This window comes from Sarcophilus harrisii, chromosome 2 (genome assembly GCF_902635505.1).
Source record: "Sarcophilus harrisii chromosome 2, mSarHar1.11, whole genome shotgun sequence".
Classification (NCBI taxonomy): Eukaryota; Metazoa; Chordata; class Mammalia; order Dasyuromorphia; family Dasyuridae; genus Sarcophilus; species Sarcophilus harrisii.
The window spans coordinates 428,072,683-428,078,555 of NC_045427.1; positions in this window are offsets into that span (position 1 = coordinate 428,072,683).

Here is a 5,873-nt window from a genome sequence, read left to right on the forward strand (position 1 = left end):
CTCCTTTCTCCTCTCTTTTTCTCTCTCACCCCTCTTTCTCTTTCCTCTGTCTCTCTCTGGGGTCAAAGTTGCATGAAGTTAAATGGGGTTGACTGCTACTGACACAGAGCTAAAGGGAGAAAACTGGGAAAGCAAAAGAAGATTAGGAGGTATGAAGAATGGGAAGATGTTAAAGACAAAGCCAGTTGGATTCAATGCCCAGATTTCAGATGGAAACAGTTAATTCTTTTGCATAAGAAAGTATGCCTGTATAGTCCTTGAGGGTCAGAAGATACTGTAATTGAATAACACAAATAGTAGTTGTTGTAATAATATTAATAATAATTATAATATCAATAACCACACTACCATCATACCCACTCAAATTAAAATAATATTTTAAGATTTTCTGAATACTTTTCCTATAACCACCCTTTGAAGTATATTTTGAAAGTATTTTTATCCCTATTTTACAGATGAAAAAACTGAGATTGAAAGTATAAATAACTTCCATAAGTTCATATACTACCAGAGTTGGGATTAAGAGTTAGCACTATTTTTCAAGTTCCAAAGAAGAAAAGATAACAAAGGTGATAAAATGATGGTGATTTTCTGATACTTAAGGCAGAGATAACCCAGAAATAGTTTTGCTCTCAGAATCTGAGATAAGAAAGGTGATGAAATGACTATATGTACCATTTTCTACCTCTAGGGTAAACTCAGACAAGTGATCTCATCCCAAATGAACTCCTGAAATGCACACATACCTTCTCTTCAGCTCCTGGCCTGCAGGGATGTTGGCTCTTAGAAACAGATTTATAATCCTAGGATCCTAGAATTTTATTGCTGGAAGGTACCTCACAGATCGTTTAAGTTGACCCTGTAATTTGTAAGGGCCAAGTTGATGTGTGGAAAATGTGAATGCTTGACTTTCAAGGACAAGGAGCTCAAGGGATATAAATATATTTGAGATTCCCCAGGGAAAGGGGGAAAAACCCACAAAAGACCATAACTGAAAGAAAACTCAATACTTCAATCCCCTCTTTTGACAAATGAGGAAACTGAGGCCCCAATAGAGAAGTGAAGTGATTTACTTAGAGTCCCACTGTAATTAAATTTAAATCAGCAACTGTGAATTACTAATATGATAGACAATGCAAGGACTGGGGCAAACTAATAAAAATAAATAAAAACAAACAACCTCTGTCCTTGAGGAGTTTATATTCTATTACAAATAAATGATAGAAAAATAACAAGGACCCAGGTTTCCTAACTTGGTCCAATGTTCCTCCCCTCTTTACTCCAATCTAGATGACAATGTACTGTAATATTCTTCTCTAAAATATAATGTCTCTGGGAGCAGGGTTCTTGGGGGGCTTCTGGGAGCAGCCTTCATTTCTGATTCAGTAATCACCCCAAATGAAGCCAGGAGTTAAAGTCCAAATCCTTTATTGTCTCCTTCAAAGTCTTATCTCCTTCACTTGGGGCTCAGCTAGTTTTTCTTAGAGGCGTTCTGTAGTCTTGGTTCTGAGAGCTTAAGCTGCCTTCTCTGGCTTGTGAATCTCCTTGACTGAATCTTGGCTGAGGCTTGGATAGTTTCTAGTGGGCTTCTGTGTCTGGTCCTGAGAGCTTCTTGCTTATATATTATATCACTAGGAAACCATTATTTGTTGTAGGATTAAATCAATGCTAAACTAGATTTAACTACTGTCCCCTCAATTCCACTTAATTAGTACCTTGTAAGAATCCTAACAATGTACCTTAATGGACAGCTAGGTAGATGCTTGTCCTGGAACCAGGAGGACCTAACTTCAAATCACATTTCAGAAACTTACTATTTATTTGACTCTGGGAAAGTCACTTAATCCTGTTTACTTCAGTTCCCTCATCTGTAAAATGAGCTGGAGAGAGAAATGTGTCCTTGCCAAGAAAACCCTAAATGGGGTCACATAGGATGAGAGATGATTGAATAATAACAACAAATGAATCTAAATGACATAAAGGAGGAAATGTAGTACAGTGGAATTAGAAATGATTCTGGAGTCAAAAAACCTACTGTCAAGACCCATTTTTGAGACTCACATTCTGTGATTTTATGAAGTTACTTAATTATCCTTTCCTTATCTTTGAGACAAGGGAGTTGGATGAGATGACCTCTGACATCCCTTTAAGTTCCAAACTATGACTCTGTGGAAGCATAGAAGGTTCTTGCTGCGATTTCCATTCAAGTTAGCAAATGCATGATATTTTAACATAGAGAAAGCTAGGGTACATTGAGACATTAGAAAACATTAAACACAGATGAATAGTGAGGGCCATTGCTAGGGAGGGGCCTCTTATCAGAGAGCAAACATCCTGGAAGCATTCTTCTCTTTAAACTATGCTGTGTATAGCTTCTAGCATTATCCTCCTGAAGCTCTGGGGGTCCCGGTACTTTCTTCATCCTCCACCCGCTTTGAAGTCAGTGGGAACTTGATGCCTTGAGGGTGGAGGAAGCTCACAATGGGGTTTTGCTTCTAATAGGATTTTACTACAACTGTATTTTAAATAAAACCACCTAGAATATAAATTCAACAGGATACAGCTCAATAATTTGCCTTCTTTGATTTTGTGAAATATCTTTATAATATGATGCTTGGATGGAAATTATGCCTTTTAAAATAAACTACAATAAAAGGAGTTGCTTTAATTATTTAAGTCTTGCTGAAGGGGATAAAGTCAAAGGAGGGTTAAACTACCAAAAAAGAAGAATAAGCATCTCAGATCCACCCAGTTCTAAAAGGGGCAGAATGTCCATGAACATTAAAGCAAAGCTAATGTGTTGTTTTATACCTCCTTTCTCCAACTACTTAAAGACTATTGCTTCTTGATTACTGAAAATGCCTTTAATTATTCTAAGGAGGACATAAACTATAACCATATAGGCCAAACACTTACAAGATAAGAATATGTGTTGTAAATAAAGACAATTTATTATTATGGTCTTTAAATGAGGAGAAAATAGGGCAGTTACAAAAAGCAAACATGGGTATGGTATTTATTCTTCCTTGGAGTCATTCATGATTGAATCATTGGAATTTTATTAAATTTCCTAGAATCTATTTAATTTGTGCCCAGGACTCTATATACTTTTCACAATTGTTGTGATGGTGATGGGATTATTATTTTTCATTGCAACAGCTGTAGTGGTAGAAGTAATAGTAGTAGTGTACCATTATCATTCAATTTAATCCATTGGAATATTTGTGTTAAGGGAAGATCTGGGGGAAGGGGGGGGTCCTGGGAAGTGTGGCTGGCAGTTGATGCCTACCACTCACATGTCCCCAGCTGGGGTTCCTGGGACCCAAATCTATGACCCTCAGTCAGAAAAAAACAGTAGTACTGACCTTCTGTTCTTTGCATATGCAAACATGCAAATGAGATCTTCTGTTCTTTTCCCTTTTTCCCTGGGCACTCAAAAACCTGCTGAGAGTTGGCCAATCAGATTCAATCTTCAGTTCTAGGCAAAACCTAAGACTTTTTTTTATAAAGGACTGTGTGAAAATGGGAATCTTGGCTTCCTGCTGAATCCACTAGTTCTTTACTTCCATCCTTCGACAGTTCTGCAGAGGTAGCTGATGGTATCCTGTGAGCTAGACTGACCTATGATACTTTGATTGTTATCTATCCCTCACTTTCTAGGATCACACCAATTGAACTTGTCTCTCCCTTCCCCTTTTAATAAAAAATAAATACAAGACAATGTGGGGGTGAGGTGGCTGTGTGGAGAGGCATGAGTGCTGGAGTGATGAGGAAAGACCTCATGTAGAAAGAGGTATTTGACCTGAGTTTTCAAGGGAATTAGGGAATTGAATAGGCAGACAGAGGAGGAAATGAAGTTTGGGAGGGGAAAGTCTGTGCAAAGTTTGGAGATGATGCATCTGAAGAACAAAGAGATGGCCAGGTTGGCTGGATCTTAAGAGTATGGGAAAGAAAAAAAATGAGTAATTCAGCTTAACAAAAAAAAGTTTGATGCAAATTGTGAAGTGCTTCTTTAAATGGCAAACAGGAGTAACTGAATCAGCATCAGGACTGAGTCTAGTTATAGCCATTACTATTCAGGTATGATCTGTGATAATTTTCTGGATTATGGGTCAACAAAAGCTGTAAGATTATTAGGATCATATGAGATCAATTCTTCTGGTACCCAGAAAACATTAGAAAAATGACTAGTATAGGAAAGTGTTTACCAACAGCTAGAATTGTACAAAAATGAAGGCAGTTATATGATTTCTAAGGTACCTTCCTAGTCTATGATTGGAGGGCTTTGAATGGGTAGGTCATGAACAATTTCTTCCTTTGAGTTGAGGAGTAACATCAACAAAACATTCTTTTGAGAAACTAACATTTCCTGTCAGATCTAATTCTTAGTTTTGAAGAAGTATTCTCTCTCCTTTTCCATCCTCCTCCATTTTCCACCTACCTGAAATGTTAATTGAGAATTTGCATTCTACATCAAATTCAGATTTTCTCTGGGTATTTGCAAAGGGCAACAAAAACTCATTCTGTGGCTTTGTTCAGGTGGCACAGTAATGAGAATGTTTGACTTAGAGTCAGAATTCAAATCCTTCATCAGATTTTTTTTTTCATGTAAAACATTTCCATATAATTTTCTACAAGACTCAAATAAAAGAAAAGAATGAAAGAAAGTGAAAAGTAGTATGCTTCTGTCTGTATTCAATCAATAGTATTCTTTCTCTGTAGGCAGATAGTATGCTTCATCTTTAGTCCTTTGGGATTGTCTTGGACTATTGCACCGCTGAGAATAACTAAATCATTCTCAATTCTTCATTATGCAATATTATTATTACTGTGTGCAATATTCTAGTTCTGCTCACTTTACTTTGAATCAGTTTATGTAAGTCTTTTCAAGTGTTTCTGAAATCACTCTGCTTATCATTCCTTATAGCACAATACTATTGCATCATAATCATATTCACAGTTTGTTTAGCTATTCCTCAAATGATGGGCCTCCACACATTTATTAACTGTGTGGCACTGGATAAATCAGTTAACCTTTCAAGTACCAACCTTAGAAAGTTATTGTGAAAATCAAAAGAATTTAAAACACTTTGTAAACTTAAAAGTGCCATGTATATGGTAGCTACTATGATTATTCTATAGGTGAGATATTATGCCACTATAAAAATATTCATGAAATATCATATCTTTTTGTTCCAAAATCAAACTTGCTTTATATGTCCAAGTCCACAGAATCATAGATAAAAAAACCAAGAGGCTCCTCAGAGTCCTCAGAAACTATTCTCCACATACACATCTCAATTTTACATATGACTCATTGCCCAGGAGGCCCTTTTCTAGGAAAGGTGATCCTATTCTGGATTTACACAGAGTCTAGATTCATGTTGGGGTTGGCTTGACATCTAAAAGGGAGAATTAGGCTTTTCTTGAACTCTGGTGCATTATGATTCCACTCTGTAAATCATAGGTGTGATTCATGTCTAGAACCTTCCTAATAGGAAATAAAAGGTTCCTTTCTATAAAGATATCAATATACAAAGGAAATATACAGTAATAAACAAAGATTTCTGTACCACAAAAGAAATACCTTAAATTGGCAGGTTTTTTTAAAATCTATAAGATAGATAGTAGGATGAAAAATTTTAAAGTAAAATTATAATATCTGCTTGAAATTATTTGTATTGTGAGTATATATTCAGTTCTAGGAGAAACTAAATTATAATAATTATTTTTCTACTTAATAATATATATATTTTTCTAATTACATTTAAAGGTAGTTTTTAATATTCATTTGTGTAAGATTTTGACTGCTGAATTTTTCTCCATTTATCCTTCCCCCTTCCTAAGAACCAAGCAATTTAATACGTTATACA